The sequence below is a fragment of the Hirundo rustica genome, chromosome 1 (assembly GCF_015227805.2).
Source record: "Hirundo rustica isolate bHirRus1 chromosome 1, bHirRus1.pri.v3, whole genome shotgun sequence".
Lineage (NCBI taxonomy): Eukaryota > Metazoa > Chordata > Aves > Passeriformes > Hirundinidae > Hirundo > Hirundo rustica.
In genome coordinates, this window is record NC_053450.1 from 123,415,143 (window position 1) to 123,432,311 (window position 17,169).

General features: G+C 42.8%; 1 protein-coding gene across 4 annotated transcripts in view; it reads left to right on the plus strand.

Moving 5' to 3' along the window:
• Positions 1 to 8,585: 8,585 nt before the first annotated feature.
• The window catches only part of OSBPL3 (oxysterol binding protein like 3), an 81,232-nt gene continuing 72,648 nt past the window's right edge, over positions 8,586 to 17,169 (plus strand). For 2 of the 4 annotated variants that reach the window (XM_040075906.2, XM_058422624.1), the window contains exon 1: positions 8,611 to 8,724. The gene's annotated coding sequence lies outside the window, so the exon portion shown is untranslated. Of the gene's footprint in view, positions 8,725 to 8,975; positions 9,103 to 9,590; positions 9,745 to 17,169 lie in introns of those variants that run through there. The other 2 variants (XM_040075895.2, XM_040075915.2) reach the window with 2 other exon arrangements.

The following is a 17,169-nucleotide window of genomic DNA, read 5'->3' on the forward strand; positions in this document are numbered from 1 at the left end:
TATAATATTTGCTTAACTTTTCAACAGGTGGTTTGTGTTGTTGTTGTTGTTGTTGTTTTGGTTTCGGGTTTTTTGGGGGGGTGAGTTTTGGGGTTTTTTTTTCTATTTAAAAATAACAGTTTATTAAAATAAAGCCCTTAATAGCTGGTAAATCTCTATATTTGTATTCAGAAAGATATTTTAGAAGTGGCTAACTTTAAAACCTTATACAGTGAGAACTGGAGAAACACCAAAACACCTATTGTTGAATTAATCAGAATTTGTCCCCACAGCCCTAATGAAGATTTTTAAAAGAATGCTAATTACAGCTGTAAGTACACTCAGGCACCTTCACTTCAGAGAGCCAATTGGAGTACTAGCCCCACTCTTTAGGAAAGGGGTTTCCCATATTGTTGCATAGCACCCTGTCAGTGCTTCCAGAAGAGTTCCTGAGGGTGCCAGGGAGTTAAGCTCACATGCTGGCACTGTTATCTGTGGCAGGATTGTCACCTGGGAGAATCAGTGGCACAGAAATGGAGGCAGCAGCGAGCACTAAAGAAAGCCTAGGGCAGCAATTCTCCTGGGCTCTGAGCTCTCAGGAAGGGCTGTTTCATCCAGTGCTCTGACAGAGACCGAGACATCAGAAGATGAGGGAAAAGCCAAATATAACGAGGACGGTGTTCAAGAATCCAGAGGAAACCTTTCTTCTTTGCTGGTCATCAGTTTGTAGAATTAATACAATTAATACAACTGTTTCCCCAACTCAGGCTTGACTTTCACTTCACTTTACTCCATAATGGCTGACTTGGGTAGTGATGGGTCTGTAGGTGCAGAGCTGCAGCCTGCTGAGACGACAGGGTGAGTGCAGCAGGGAAGGACTGGAGTGCGGTAATATATCATGGCTGAGGGCACTGTTAATTGAACTTGTGCTAAGTGACTGATCAGCAACTGAGTGGATTGAGGTGACTGAAGAACTGGATATACCTGGGTGCAGGTGAGTAAACTTCCTTTCATACCTTTTACTCGTGATCTCTATATTTGTATTTGCCCAAGGTGGACTGTGTGGGAGGTTTGCTTTTCCTCTATTTTTCTTTGTCAGCCAGTTGTGTCAAAGTGTGGCACTAATGCCATAAATACTCTTGTTCTTCTCTTTCTCAGCAATCACCTTTGAGTTCAATTAAAGGCTCTCATTGCTTTATCATTGTCAAAACTTTGTTAACCACAGAGACCCATTCTCAACAGTAAACCCTTAGGAAAACAACATGGATGGAAGGATGCATTGAGCAGTAGCCTGTGTGGCCCATCTCGCCTCAATTATCAATAGTGGGGGGCACTACTTGTCTTCCCACAGCTGCCTGGATTCTCATCAATATCCTGAGATGCAAGGAAAAATCATAGCCACTCAACATTTTGATCCATTAGGTGAGGCATCTGACTGAAAACTCATTAAACTTAAAGGATGATTTTTCCATTGATTTCAGCAACTAGGTATGGTCTGATGCTGCTGCCTGAAACAGTACTATTACTTCAAATAAAGCAGAAGTGTGGTTTTTTGTTGTTTTTTTTTTTTGGATGTTTCTTCAGCCTGGAGCAATTTCTGACCTCAGGCAAATAAAAAAATTAAGTCTGCCTGGATTTATTGACTTGTTTTTTGTGGAGCTAGGGTTATGATGTCTGGGAAGACATATTTTTCTGTCAAATAGGGTCTACTAGCAGCAGTAAAAATGGGAAGTAAGCTTACTAGTATGCATCTGAACTGTTTTAAAACTCAGGCCGTGACACTAATGGCTGCAGTATAGAAAGAGGAGAGGCTACTACTGTCCTGAGCAGAGCTCAACCCACCTAGCTTAGTTTTTTCCCCCCAGATAACAGTAACTTGGCAGTCAGACTGAACAGTTTTCCTGATGGCAATCTCCTGATGCAAAATGAGCTTCAGCAGCAGGCATGATTTCTACGGTCATCTGATGGAACTCTTACCCATGTACCTGTGTCTAACAGCTGTGACAGTGGGTGGTTTTGCTACATTGAGTGTTACTGAGGTGCACGTCTGGGGGGTTGTGCTTGTTTTAGTTGGGGGAGTGTTAATTTTCTTCATCATGGCTAGACTTTGGCTGTGTTTTGAATTTGTGCCAAACCCAGTGATGATATTTCTGTTATTGCTGAGCAGGGTTTGCACAGAGCCAAGGCCTTTTCTGCTTTTCTTACTGTAATGCTGGTGAGGGGACTGGGGGTGCATGAGAGGCTGCGAGGAGACACAGCCAGGACAGGTGACCCCAGCTGTCCAAAGGGATATTCCAGACATCATGCTCTGTATACAAAGTGGGGGAAGAAGAAGGAAGAGTGGGACATTTGGAGTGACACATACTAAAAAGTATGTGTTAGGCATGATGAGGCCCTGCTCTCCTGGGGATGGCTGAACACTCGTCTGCCCCTGTAAAGCACTGAATTAATTCCTTGTTTTCTTTTGCTCATGTGTGCAGCTTTTGCCTTGCCTATTAAACTGTCTGTACCTCAGCCCACGAGTTTTCTGGCTTTTATCCTTCTGATTCTCTCCCTGATCTCACTGGTGGGGCAGTGAGGGAGTGACTGCATGGGGCTTGGCTGCTGGCTGGGGTTAAACCACAGCAGGGTGTGAAGCATCAGTAGGCACAAACTGGATGTAACTATGCCCAGCCTGAGAACTAGGAGATTGTCTGATCACTGGAGCAGGAAGGCTCTGGAACAGCTCTTTGGTTGGAGGCCAGAAGCCTAACTTTCAAGTGAGTGTAAGGAGAGCAGGTTTTCTGTTCTTCTATTCTGATGCCAGTCAGGAATAACTGTTTGCTAAGTTTAATGCGTGTAGCTGGACTTGCACACATTGTAGGGGTCATGCTTGCTACTGCCGTTATTGACGCTTGCTGAGTATCACATGCACTCAAATGAAGTACTAGCAATTTCAAGCAGCTCACACAATGGAAAACTTTGTTCATGCTGGTAGGAAATGTAGCTTGTGGGTCCACTTTAAAAGGTTTGAGCAATATAATTTATTTTCCTTTGAAGTGAAATGCAAAGGTATCTGTCCCATGGTCTTCCAGATAATAATTCAATGTCTCATCTTACCTTCTGTGTTCGCGGTCCCAAAAGAATGAAATAACTTGGAATCAGCAGTTTTTGTACATTAGTGTTCCCACATTTTTTCCTATTGTGTGTATTCAGAAGAAATGAGCAGCAAAGCTATTACTAATAAGAGAAACTGAGATCCTATTCTCAGAGCAGAAAGTGACAGTCATCAAAATTTAAAGAATCTGTGTGTAGGTCCTTTGAGAAAAGGAGAACAGGGACCTAACCTCTGATTTGAAGTGCTCCATGCTGTGTGCAATACTTGGAGGAGAAAGGATAACACAAGAGGTATGCCTGGGCCTCCCCCAGAGCCCAGGGAAGTAAGCAGAGACTTTGGTTGCAATGGACAATATATAAAGTCTTCCATTTGCATCTAGGTGAGACTCTAAAAAGCTGATGGACCCACAGGTGTGGAGTATCTCTGCTAACCCTTTGTGCCCCACCGGAGGTTTCTGTCTCTCCTACCAAGGTAGAACCCCTCACTAGCAACCTGAATAAGCAGTCCTGCATCCATAGGGAGGGATTATCTGGCCCGCAGTGCAGAATTCCACTGTTGCCCAATAGCTGTATTGCCCTCTGCCAGCTGAACGGCGTCTGGCTGCCAGATTCTGCAGAGACCTGTACCACATCTCTGTAAACATGCTCGCTGAATACGGTAAACCTCCACGTACTCTGATGTTTTCTGCCTTAAGTAATACAAAAAAAATAGGACTATTTTTTTTTTTTTTTTTCCATCTGACTGCCTTTTAGATAAATACTAAAATCCCAGAGCACTGGGACAAATGAGTAATAGTCACCAATGAGGGGGAGGAGGATAAATGTTATAAAACAGCATCTGGCATGTATGAAACCAGCACAAGACTGAGAAATCCAGAATCTCCAACTGCCAGTTTGTTTAACTTCTCTTCTTAAGGGAAAATGCTACTATAAAAAACATCAGGATAACTTTCTCTTAAAAACCTTGAAGTTTCCTCTCATTTCCAAGGAAGTGTTAAGTTACTCCTTGAAAAATGTCCTCGTCTATGTGAAGAAGAAACTCAGTGATTCTTAATTCCCTGTTACTCTAAAGGTCTCAATGTTAATTTTACTCACCCACCACACAGTGACCACTTGACATTCGAAATTGGCTCTCAAATGCAGTAAGCCTGGGAGCCAGACCAAATGCAAGTGGGCCCTCACAGCTTTCCTGGAGTTAAGTAGAATAGACAAATAAAACTCAAATCAACAGCAAGAAAAGTACTTTTAATACTCATGATGAATGTGACTATTTGGAATTCAGTGACTGCCAAGTCCACAGATCCTACTCTGGCATGTAATGCACAAACACGCACACTCACAAAAGACAGAGTTATGGGAGTCTGCATTTTTGGCTTTTGGGTCTTTTTTAAACAACGTGTGTTGCATAACTTCTCTATTTCTTTGGTGTGCACTGGTGCCTTCTGGGACAGATCAGCAGTATTGTGGAAAGAGGCTGTGAAGCCATGTTATGTTACCGTGTCATGTTATATATGTCATGCCACATTGTGTATATCAGGCTGTGTTATGCAGGTATACGCTACGCATGGTCATGGCAGCCACAGCAAATCTGTGCACCTCTTTAATGTTTGCTGCCTGGTTTGTCCTATGCAGTTTTGTAAATTTTAGACCAGGTCAAACCTCTTTTGACCATTTGGCAGAGGAATTCTTTTCCTGAGTGCCCAGCTGGTGGATATTCACTCCTTTTTAGTTTTTCACCTTCCCATTTTGACTTTCTGGCCACACACCTGCTTTGCCAACATGGAAAGACTACAAACCTTCCTGCTCTCTCTCTGCCCCCATAAGTAAACAACAATCAATATAGCAGTTTGTAAGAAGAAAAGGACTAAAGGATGCTGTGACATCATCAGGTCTGCTTTCCCCCACAGCTGTAGGGCTCCGATCACCGTACAAATGACAAGGCACAAGCAAAGTTGCTAAAAGTATTGCAAAAATTAATGAATTTTGCAGCACATACGATATTCTTTTACCTCAGAGGTATCCAGGAGGGCTCCAAAGGGAATTTAACAAGGCTAATTCTAGCTGGGAAGCCAGACAAGTCATGGAAGACCTAGTAACCACGGTCATGTGAAAAGAGGCCTGGGCAGCCTAGGGAGATAGGCAAGCATTTAGAAGTACCAACAAGGAAGACACATGAAAGGTGGTGCTGATAGCTTCCATAAAACCAGCCAGTAAGAGCAATAGGACAACAGCAACGTTTGCCAAAGCACTGTCAATGGGATAGAGGCTCCTCAGTGATGACAAAGAATAACATAGAAGGTACTGGCATAAGGACAGAAATTACATCATGGGGAGGGCTGGTGTAAAGAAGAAATCTCTCAAGGACAGATTTATTTTTGTGCATGAAGAAAGATGTTTCTGAATTTCACGATAGATAACTCCTGTCCAGGACTGAAGATATATGTGCATAGTCATCAGAAGAGTTAGACAGATGAATCCAATAACTTTACAAAATGCACAACTCTTCTGCTGCTCACAACTCAGCCCCAGAAATACTAATAAATATATCCATCTGCTGTAAATGTAGAAGCTCTTTGCAAAACTTATTTGTTGGTTCTTCAGCTCAAACCACAGGACAAAGCTTGTTTCTCATAATGAGCCTTTCTCTTTGTGGTCCATACACATGGAATGGAAGCTGGGTCCCTCACCAGACTAAGATTGCTTAAACATGAAACATCATTGCTTGTCTTTGAGTTCAATAGGGATGCAATAGTTATTTTTACCTAATAATTAAAGGAAAAAAAAAATCAAGCTGGAAATCAAAAGACTATCCCTTTCATTGCACCACTGGAAACATTATTATGAACTGTGTTTACATAACCACAAGAAAGAGCAAGCTAAAAGAACACATATTTTGGTACAGTTTTAATTCAAACAATGTAATTTAATTCTGAGTTATAATAGATCAAACGGAAACTGAATTAAAAAAAAACAAACAACCTGTTGGATTATGCAGAACAGAGTTACTCTTCTTAATAGCTCTGAAAAGATTACTTTGTCATGAGGCTCCATCAATCAGAACAGAAAACTCAAAGAGCAAGGATAAATCGAAGGTTAAGTGCATGTTGCTGAGGAACACCCTAACCACCTTCCTTTCATGATTATAAAGCGGGTGAGTTTGTGTTGATGGATCTATTAAGAACAAAAACCAGCAATCTATATTCACACAGATGCTTTCTGCCCATACATTTTCCCCAATGTGTACAACCACGTTGTATTTTGCCATCTCAGTTAATGAACTGTCACTATTTCCCTGTGTGTTGCTTTTCTAACAGAAAGAATGATCTTATTCTCAAAAGGCTGGTTATTACTTTATTTCTAAACTTTTCTTTAGCACAGGAAAACAGAGCACTCTAATATTTTTTCATTGTTTTTCTTTGACAGAAGGGAAGAAAAAAAGGAAAGGAAACAAAATCCATAAGAAGGTCTAACTCCTTCCCAATGTAACTCCAGTGAAATAATATAATACAGCCCATGGATGCACCCAGAACACGTTTTTGCACAGGAACAGTAGAAGTCCTAATTTTTTTCAGTAATCTCAAATAGGGAAATGTCTATACAGCAGGACTCAAGAGAAGAGATTTTGGTCTGGAAGAGAATTTTATTTTTGCAGTTTGTGTCTTTTTTATTGCAGGGCCTGGAGATTGTACATTTTCAGGGAGACACAAGAGGTGGTCTGAGTTTGGTTTCAGTGAAGGTTGGAACAGGCCACACATGCATAGGAAACATGCTGTTACTTAACAATGTGCTGTTACATCATGGGAACACTAAAAAGGTGTACCATCAACATATTCCAGGTGTCTAATTTTTTCTTAACTGATTTGATCCTACAAGCTGTTTGGTGCCTTTAGTTCAAAAATTGTGCTCTTTAAAATGGCAGGGGTTGCTAATTTTGTCCTAAAACCTGGATTTATAAAATCAAACTTTTATAAAATCTGAAAATCAAGGAATTGCTATATGCTATTTTTAAACTCTACTTGTTTGCAAACTGATATATACCCTCTGGAAACGCCTGAATTCCCATACTGCAGTAACTTGGAGTTACATTAAACAATACAATGAAAACTAAAACTACTTCCGTTGCTTTTCACTGACTTTGATGCTTGATGCTGACTAAAGAGTCGTTGCTTCATTTTGTAGGCAGCATCTCCTTAAGCTATCATCAGGCTGTACAGCTACAGTCAATAGCAGAGGCATCAGAAACCCTCTCTGCTGTAGCATCACACAGACCAGCTCTGAAAGCAGTTTTTGGGTTGTTTGGGTCACTCTGCTGCTGATGGTCTGGGGAGCATACAATGGATAGTGTTCTTACTAAAAGTGATATTCTGTGGCCTCTTTCATGCCCTTGCAAGATTTTTGTTCCAAGTGCAAATGTACTGCTCTGCTCCTGGATTATGCTACCTCAAGTTCCAAGCCGTGAATACCATTCCTAACTTTTGGGATGTCACTTAAGCTTGCTTTTCCAAATGCTCCTGCTCTGTTTAAATTATGTATGATGGTATATGAAGAAAAAGGTTTCTGTTTCCCTCCAGCCGAGAAAAGCACTGAGTTCTGAATGGAATTGAGAAGCAGCTGATCAGTTTCGGGCTTGTGAGTCTGAGTAAAGAAACCGGGGTGGTTCTTCCCCCCCGCCTCCGTTTCTCCTAAGTGTGGATTAAATCGCACTTTGTAAGTAAAAACGGTGTGAATGGTGTGCCAGGTCACATCCCGTCTACCTCCTCGCAGGCAGTAACAATTTCTGAAAGATTTAGCGTACACATTCAGGGTTCATGGAAGACGTCCAGCGCGCTTCTAACGGCTCGGATCCAATTAGTCATTCAAGTCGTTTATTTTTAAATAAGGTACAGAGGAACACGATAACTTTAGGATGTCGGTGCAGGGTGGGGGCAGCGAGGAAAGACGCGGCGGGGTGGTTTTCCCACAGAGGAGCTCTTCCCGAGGCAGATGGCGAGGTCGGGCGCGGGAAGCGCTGCCCGTGAGCGGGAAGCGATGCCCGCAGGCTGCTGTGGATGCGGCGATCCCGGGACAAACCCTCTCCGCCGGCGCTCGCTCGCACTTCGCCCCTGCGGCGCGGGAAGCCGCGCCCTCGGGACCAGGCGGCTCAGGGAGCCCTGGCTGCCGAGGCTCCCTCAGGGCCGCCCCGGGATTAGCTCCGCGCCCGCAGCCCGCCCTGCTCCAGCCGCTTAAGGCGGGCTCGGGGGCTCAGCTCCGCTCATCCCGGGGCTGCTGCCCCCGCGTCCCCCCGGGAGCGCTCCCCACCTGTCCGCGGGCGCTGCCCGTGACGTCATGGAAACTCCCCTTGTCCCGCCCCGCCGGCCGGGAAGGCGGCTCCGGGCGGCGGCGGCTCCGGGCGGGGGCAGCGGCGGCTCCTCCCGTTGGCCGGCGCGGCCGTCAGTCGAGCGCGGCGGTCCCGCCGCCGGTCCCGCTCGTGGGCGCTCCCCGGCAGCCGGAGCGAGCGCTCAGCCCGGACCGGCCCTTTATGCTGGCGGCTGCCGCTCCTGCCAGGCTCCTTCCTTCCTTCCTTCCTCCCTCCGTCCCTCCTGCCTGCGGGGCGCCGCTGCCCGGGGGCCATGGCGGGGGCGCCGGGCGGGCCGTAGGTGTGGAGTTCAGGTGGGTGTCCGCCGTAGGGATGGGATGGGACGAGGCGGGCCGGGAGGCGGCAGCCGGCGAAGTCGGCACGCGAGGAAAGTGGCGTATTGGCACCCAGAAAGCGCCTTTCTCTCCCCGCCGGCAGCGAGGGCGCCCGCGGCTGCGGGCCGGGGCGCGGGCGGCTGCTGCCGGTGCGGCGCCTCATCCCGCCTGCCCCGCCGAGCCCTCTCCAGCCTCCTCCTCCGGCCCTCGGGGTCTCCAGCCGCGCTGTCACAACCCCACGAGGCCGTTCCGGAGCGGCGGCCAACTTAGACAGCTTCCCTGCTCCGGGAGGATGCCGCCGCGGGTTTATTTGACTGCCGGTGCGCTCCACGCGGACCGAGACGGGGCGAGTTCCAGGTGAGGTGGGACGCAGCGGGCGGCGCTGCCCCGGGGGTGGGCTGCAGCGGCTCTCCCCGCGGCTGCGGGCTCGGGGGAATCGCCCGGCAGCCGGCTGGCTGTGGAATGGAACTCCAGAAATCTTGGGCGTGTTTGCAAAGCCGTCGACCTCTGCTCAATCTGTGGTTCTCTGTGCTCGTGTAAAATAAAGAAAAGAAAAAAAAAAAAAAAAAAGCCACCATTGTTTTTATTTCTTGCCTCTATCTTAAATAGGTTAATTAAATCCACCTTGTTTCCAGGTTGATTTAATTTCCATTTGAGGACCAATTAGGCAATATGAGCTTTTAAATAGTCCATTATTTGAAAATTATTTGGTGTAAAGTTCAGTGACAGTGAAGTACTCTTCATGGAGACTGTTTTATTTTTACTGGGGGGATATCTAGAAGAGCTAGAGAAAAGGGCATTTAATAAATGTAAGGTAATTTTCTGCCTTTCTGTTTTTGTCCTAGGCCGCTAGTGATGGTAACAATGTTCCCTCTGTTTTCTTGAGAAGGGACAAAGTGAACAGTTGCTTCAGCTCTTGACTTTCATCGATTAATCATAGAGTTCAGTGTTTCACTCATAGAGTTCAGAGTGTCTCACTACTTAATTTCAACAGAGCCTGTAAGTCCGGTTTGGGTATTTAAGACGTGTGTTTTCATGGCCACTTTCTGTAAAGCCATGGGTAGCGACAGTTGTTATTTCCATGAGCGTTGTTTTTTATTGTTTTAAATGGTTTTCTTTAAAGATATTTTCAAATAATACTCCCCAGTCTGTGCTCCCAATAGATTAAGCTGACTAGTTTTCCATTGTGGCTCCTATCCATCTTCAAAGCAACAGCATTCACAAGTCTTGATTCTCTTTCTCTTTACTCTTATATTGCCTTCCCCATACATTGCATTAGGGCCCGCTTATGACCTCTCTTTTAGAATTTTACATAGCATCTGGCTTTGCATCAGGGAATGTGGGAGGAGACTTTTAGGTGTTGGAGATATTCTCTGTGTGTGCATTGAACACTTGTGGTTGTGCTGAAATTATTAGTGTGTTCACCAAGGACAGGAAATGATGGTAAGGCTCAGCTGAGGTCTGCCTGTTGCAACACCCTGTGTGTGGCTAGCTCATTCACTGTTGTGAGTGTAAGTATTCTGTATTTTATACAGTACCTTATTTGGTTTTTTTAAGTAGATGTGTGTACATTGTTGTAAGGAATTGGGTCTTGTTCAAACCACATCTATTACAAACAGATGCGTGTCAGTTTAATTTCGCGTTTATTGCATTCTCTAGGTCTTGTTACATACTGAGGAGAAAATAGTCAAACGTGGCATTTCCCAGACCTTATGGTTTCTAATTGTAAAACTGAGTTTTCAGTTTCTACAAATGGTGCTCTTAGCTACCAAGTGAGAAAAGCCTCTCTATGGACAAGTTAATTCTTATCTAAAGTGCTAAATGTTTAAGGTTTATATTGGAATTGCTGCAAAGTCCATTTCAAAGTCACGCAGTGATGAGCGAGGCGGCAGAATGTTACTGTGCATGGGGTACTTTTACGTGTCAGAAGCAGTGTAGTATCTGTATCAGCATATTTTGATCTCATTAAATTTAATCTACTTTACTACAATTAAGATTTGATTTACCAAAGTAACAAAGTTTTGCTGGTAAAAGGCTGGGGTATAGATACTGTAATACACTGCTACTAAGGTACCCGAGAAACTTCCAGGAGAATCTAATTGCTTTTTTTCTGTATCAAGTTTCAGATAATAGGATGCAGATACACTGAGATCTGACAAACAACTCTCTGGACCGGGACTAACGTGTTACCAAATTTACCGTGCTCTGCTCTTTGAGATGCTGGATTTGCATGTCTGTCTTCTGCATTAGTGATTACGTTCAAACGTTATACTTTGGGGTGCTGGCACTGTTTTTATGCTCCTACAGCTATCACTTGTGCTACGTCCTTGAATACTGTGCCTTGAGATACATATTTAATTGCTTAAGTTTCTCATTTATCTGAAGGACAAGGAGTATGTGTATTGTAACATTCTGTCCTGTTGTGGGTACTTGTCTTTATTTTGCTAACATAAAATGTATCTCCTCCATGCTAATTTCTAATTACCTTAGAGGGAGGTTTCCTGTCTGCCTTCAAGGTTGAGTGATGTGGGTGTTGATGCTAATGACTGTGATAGCCTAGGTAAAGTTGTGGGCATGTTAGCTAAGAGAAGTACAGCTCTAGATCTGACCCTGGGAGGCAGGATATCTGAAACTCCTTTCAATCTGTTTTAGCTTGTTACTCATGCAAATTTCTTGAAGATGCTTGTAGCTTTCACATAGGGTATATGTTCAGAAATAGATTCTATTATATATGAAGTTATGACATGAATGATCACTGTTGGGGTTTTGGAACTGTCAGCATGAAGTTCATGCACGTTGTTGCAAGTCACTTGAAACATTTAAAAATAAAGTTGAGGACGGTCTCAGCTGGGGAAGAAAATGGAAAACTTGAACAAATTATTTCTGATTTTCTGTATTCAGCTGTTCCAACTGAGATAATTATTAAATGATCAGAGCTGTTGTGGCTGCTGGGTTTGTTTGTTTGTTCGGGGGGGGGGGTTGTTTTGGTTTTTTCTAAAATACAAACTCAATGGCGAGTCTGGTACCTGCCTTCCTACTAAAAGCAATGAGGAGTCTAGGAATGCTAGCTGAAACTGAGAAATGTACTTGGCCATTGCAGCTCAGCCTCTACTGTCCTGCCTGTCTGGTGTGCCTGACTCAGTGCAAGCTCCTTAGGGTAGAAGTCACGTGTTGGTGTGTGGCACTGAGCACAGCAGGGCCTAATCCTATTTCAGTGTCTGGGCACTCCATGATGTTAACCATGAAAGTAAAGAAGTAGTTGAGCTGCTTTCAATCTGGCAGGTGCTGAGCAGTTTTTGTAATGTCTGTTTGCTATTTGCTAATGATTCTCAGTCTTTGATTGCAGGCTATTCTAGACATGCCTCTCAAATTGTGGGAAATACGTACTGATAAGCACGACTTGACAGGAATCCCTGTTATGTGCAACAGGAGGAACAAAATGAAAGAGAGAACTGAACTGACTTTCACTGACCGCTAAGCCCTAAGCTGAACTAGTACATTGAGAGTTGCTATGTGCATCTAGCTCTTAGAGATATCTCTGAACTAAATAATTGTACATCTGGCTGTGAGACAGACATCCTGACATAAAGATAGTGGCTGCCTAATAGCATCTGGTAAGTCGCAGGAAGAAGGCTGGCTGCAGATAGGATGTTTTATGTGTCTCTGTTGTTTGTCGATATTGTAACCATTTAGACTGAATGTGAAAACTTGTCCTTTGAAGTCATTGAAAAGCATACTAGGCAAGCTCTGCATTCCTTGTCCAGCCATGAGGTGTGAGTATATATCTGTGTTTTTAGATTTGTTACTTTCAAGTCCTGTTGTTAAACTACAAGTACCTGAACTGAACATTTCCTCTCTAGTCCTTAAGTTGTGGATGTTTGATACCTGAATCATGTTATTTTGGCAAACACAGCTGCTGCCATGTCAACACTTAATTATTTCCTTCTGAACATTTTCTTTGGCAATCATATTAACATGGGAGTGCAAACAAATCTCCCTTTCCTCTGCTTTCCAATGTAATGCATAGATTGATAATTAAGGACGTTTGTCTTGATTTGTCTTTACAATTAGAAACTTTTAAAGTCATCTTCAGATTTTGCCTGCATGCTGGTTGAGCTTAAACCTGAAAAAAAATCACAGCAAAACCATGGTAGTATGCGGTGCTACAGTTGTCATGCAGCACTTGTATGTAATTACTGTACTTAGAAGAAGGACTGTAACAATACAAAGTAGTAAAAGGTGAGAAACTCATCCTTGTTTGTAAGTATTTCTGTGTATACTGCAGTGGCATCTTTTGAATTTCAGTAGTGACTTTGTTTATTATCATTGAAAAAAGTATTGGGCTTGCTGGCCATTCTGTATATCTTCTGATGAATGTTTTCAGGATAAAAATCTGAAATATTTCCCATACTGAATGTAGTCATACTTTTCTCACATCTTAATTGCAACCAATTCTTTTATTATTGCTCATGATGATCCCACACAGTCTGTTATCACGACTGTAATCTCCTATCTCTTGTGCCAGTCGCTTAGGTCAGTTTTAGGTCACTTCTCTCTTATCTGATGCCACTGATTCTCATGATTCTGGAGACTTTTCCTAGACACGGTGAACACGTTTTTACTGTTCCGATTTTTTAGTCTGTTCCACTTTCATGTAGTTGTTGGTGGAAATGAATGAAGCTCCTGGTGTTAATGGTTCTGGTAAGGAGCAGCTGTGTGGATATACTCCATTTGCCTCACACGTATACTCTGCCCAGGGAGTAGCTGAAACCCCTGAAGAGACAATTTCTGAACAGCCTGGCAATCAGCAAAAGAACCATGTGTGCAGCAGACTTTATCCTTCTCAGTGCTCAAGCCCATCTGTGTCACTGTTAATTCTGCTTGTTACAGAAGGTCAAGTCCTGCCCTTCAAGTTTTCATGTGAGCAGAGTAGGATATAGGTCTCTGGTACTACTTTCTTCCATCTTGCCAGTCATGCATGTTAAAAACATTTTTGTTGCAATATGTCCCTCTTCTCCAAGATAATTGCTTTGTCAGTGGGCCTAGGAAAAATAGCCTTGAGGAGGGATAGAGTTACTTCATGCTCGTAGTAGCCGAGGTGAAATGTACAATTCTTATTGTTACAGAACTTTTTCTCTCCTGTCTGCAGTGACAACATATGACTTCGAGACCAGTCTTGCTAAGTGTTACTGTCAGAAAGGTTCTGGTGCCACCTCAGGCTGTGAGGCAGAACCATGGCATCTGCCCTGAATATGATGTGGAATGCATCTTGCCCATACTGGCAGCTGAGACTACATTGGCAGTAACTGTGCTGTGAGAAAAGAAGTTTGTTTAATAATCTGATGAAATACTGTGTTCTGAAGGAGAGTGAATGATTCTATCATTTTTCAATATCTCTTGCTTGTGACAAATACAAGTGCTGAGATTCCCTACACAAAGCTTTGACGGCATAAAATCTGAATTTAAGTGCAATTTATGATGGGAGGAAAGGAGGAAGTTTCACTGTGAATGTGATTCAGTCACTGACAGTCTCATATACCTTAAAAAAGGAAACAGCAAGTGTCTGTTAATCTTCTGTGGTAGTGCTTGACTGATTTAAAATAACAATGTGTAAATCAGCAGCAACAGCGATCCTGAAGACAGGCAAGTGATTATTGTCTGTATATTTGGGAGCAGATGAAGCAGGCTCCAAAGGATGTGGGCTACTGAGTCTCTGCTAGTTCAAGATGACTGCGGTTAGGAGCTTGTGGTTCACTCCCTGTTACCTTGCTGCTTGCCAAAGGAAGGCAGGCTGGTACTTGCTGAGAGATGCCTTTCTATAATTTGGTGGCTGGGTGGGGTTTTCCCCCTCAGCTGGATGCATCTGTGTCTGTGCAGAATAGAGGCACGTGAGTTCTTTGTTCATGGGAACTGTGCAGCCATTTAGGTAGCAGGTTCATCTTTTTAGCAATGACTTCGCCACCTCCAAAGAAGGTAGGCCACCTAGAATGCATCAGGTTATTTGGAGCTGACATTTTTGCTGAAAGATTGAAGGTAATTGCGTTTTAAATAAGCAATATTGGAATAAAGAAACAAACAAACAAAAAGTGTTAAGTCTACGCCTGAAGATAGGGCTTCTCCCTAACTTTTTTCTTGCTTATAAGAGTAATTAATATGACTCTATGGTCTACCCTGGGAACTTGTCAGAATTCCAGCTTACTTGCTGTTACTGTTAAATAGGGTTAGCTGAATCACTAAGAACATTCATGTTCAGTTTCCTTAAAAGATAACATTCTGATATCGGCTTTGTCACCCCTTAAGATATGTGAGAGGACCAGAGACAATGGGCATTGAAGCAGGTGAGGTTCCATCTGAACATCAGAAAGTTTTTCCTTCACTGGGAGGGTGAATGAGCACTGGCACAGGTTGCCCAGATAGTCTCCCTGCTTGGAGATATTCAAAAGCTTTCTGGATGTGATCCTGGATAACCTGTTTTAGATGATTCTGCTTGAGTGGGGGGTTGGACCAGATGCCCTCCAACTGGGGGGTCCGTTCCAACTTGAGCCATTCTGTGATAATTTTACTAGGGCATTTTGAAGCTTAGCGTAGTGCAATTCTGCTCATCAAAATCTTAGATGAACAAATTAATTTTAATAAGCCAGCTAAAGTCTTGGTGGTTTTTTTCTGGTCTTGCCTGGGCCTCAACAAAGTCAATAAGCAACCTTGTGGTTGGGATACAGGTCACCCCTCACATAGCAGGGTACATCCATTGTTGCAGGCTTCCTTTGGAGCATTGGTGATGTCTGTCTGAGAGAATTTGAGTTTTAGAAAGAGCTAGAGCTACTGGGGTTTTCTAATTTGCTTGATACTGAAGTCAAATAGCAGCAAGATGTATATGAAGATATATTTATATATAATCTAGGTTAGATCTTGTCCTGTTATGGAACTCTAGTAACAAACATGTTAGGAGAGAAGGGTTAATATTTCTTGTTTGCTTTCTGAGTAAGGTCAAACAATGGAAGGAAAAGAGTTTAGGTGTTGGTCTACAGGATTTTGTCATGTCTTGGCAAGAAAGGTACTGGTTTTTAAGATGTGAATTCAGCAGGTGTGCTCTTACTTGTGTCAACAAATAGTATTTAGTGAATAGAATGATGGACAAAAAAGATGTATCATGGATCCTCATTTGCCTACAATTGTGGTATCTGAACTGCTTCTAGGCTGATAAGACAGCCAGCTGGGTTTAGATTCCAGGAAAATTTCTGTGCTGAAAATATCAAGACAAAGTATTATGATTGATTTTTGTCTTCCTTAACTGAATGGTACTGATATTGTTTTACTGAGTGACCTAACTAGGAAGTTAACAATTCATAGTTCTTACACTACTGCCACAGCTGCTGAAATTCAGGAAGTATAAAACACATTCATTCTTTCCTGTTGTTTTAAAACCAAAAAAGTTGTATCAGTGAGTTCACTTGCAAATTTCTTCCTGTCTTTCAAATCCATCAATTTCAACTGTAAGACATTAAACCAGAAGCACTCAAAATTATGATAACTTTATAAACCGTATGAAACTTAAGGCTCACTTATTAAATATCTTCCAGTGCTTACAGAGTATCAAATTGTTGAGGAAGGAGAACTTGCTGAGGTAGGGAAGTGCTGCTGTGGATAAAGTAAGTTCTTGCCTTTTAGCTGATATCCAGTTTGTTTTGTTGAAACAAGCTTTTTTAACATCCTATTTCTTAGAAGAAGAATACAAATGCTTTGTTGAAATCATGTTGTTTCACTCACTGAATAAATATGGAACTTGAGATTCAGAGATAAGAGGTTAGAATTTTCCACAGGATGGCTGAATCATAGTCTTCTCTCCACGCACAGTCACAATTTTACAGCTTATTTTCCTGTGTATAATACTGTATTGTACTTCGCTAGTTGAAGTACAGCAGGATCAATGCTTGCACTTGAAAATCAACAGCGGAGCCATTGCCAGGATAACACTTTTGCTGATGACACTTGCTGTTTGTTTGCTTGTTTTTGAAAGAAGAAAAAGAAAGTACTGTCAGGGTTTGACAAAACAGCATATTTGATAAGTGTGGTTTATAAATTCTTTTTTTTCCCCCTTATTGCTGGAACACTTAAGTATACAATATCACTTTCTTCTGCCATGTAATGGGTGTGCAGTTGTTGGTGTACTGAAGATCCCTTACAGATAATATTACATTTTAAAAGATCAGGTTTCAAGTAATGGCACACCATTGAGTATTTGTAAATGCATGCAAGTAATTATTTTCACCAGAAAAGTTTAATAATCTGCTTTTAGTCCTACTTGATTAGTTAGATAAGCTGAGCAGGGAAAATGCAACTTCCCATTTATTTCTGGCTGTAGTGTCAGCCATCTCTGTTTTTAAAGTGGTTTTCTTAATTTCATAGTAATTTGGTGCTATAACA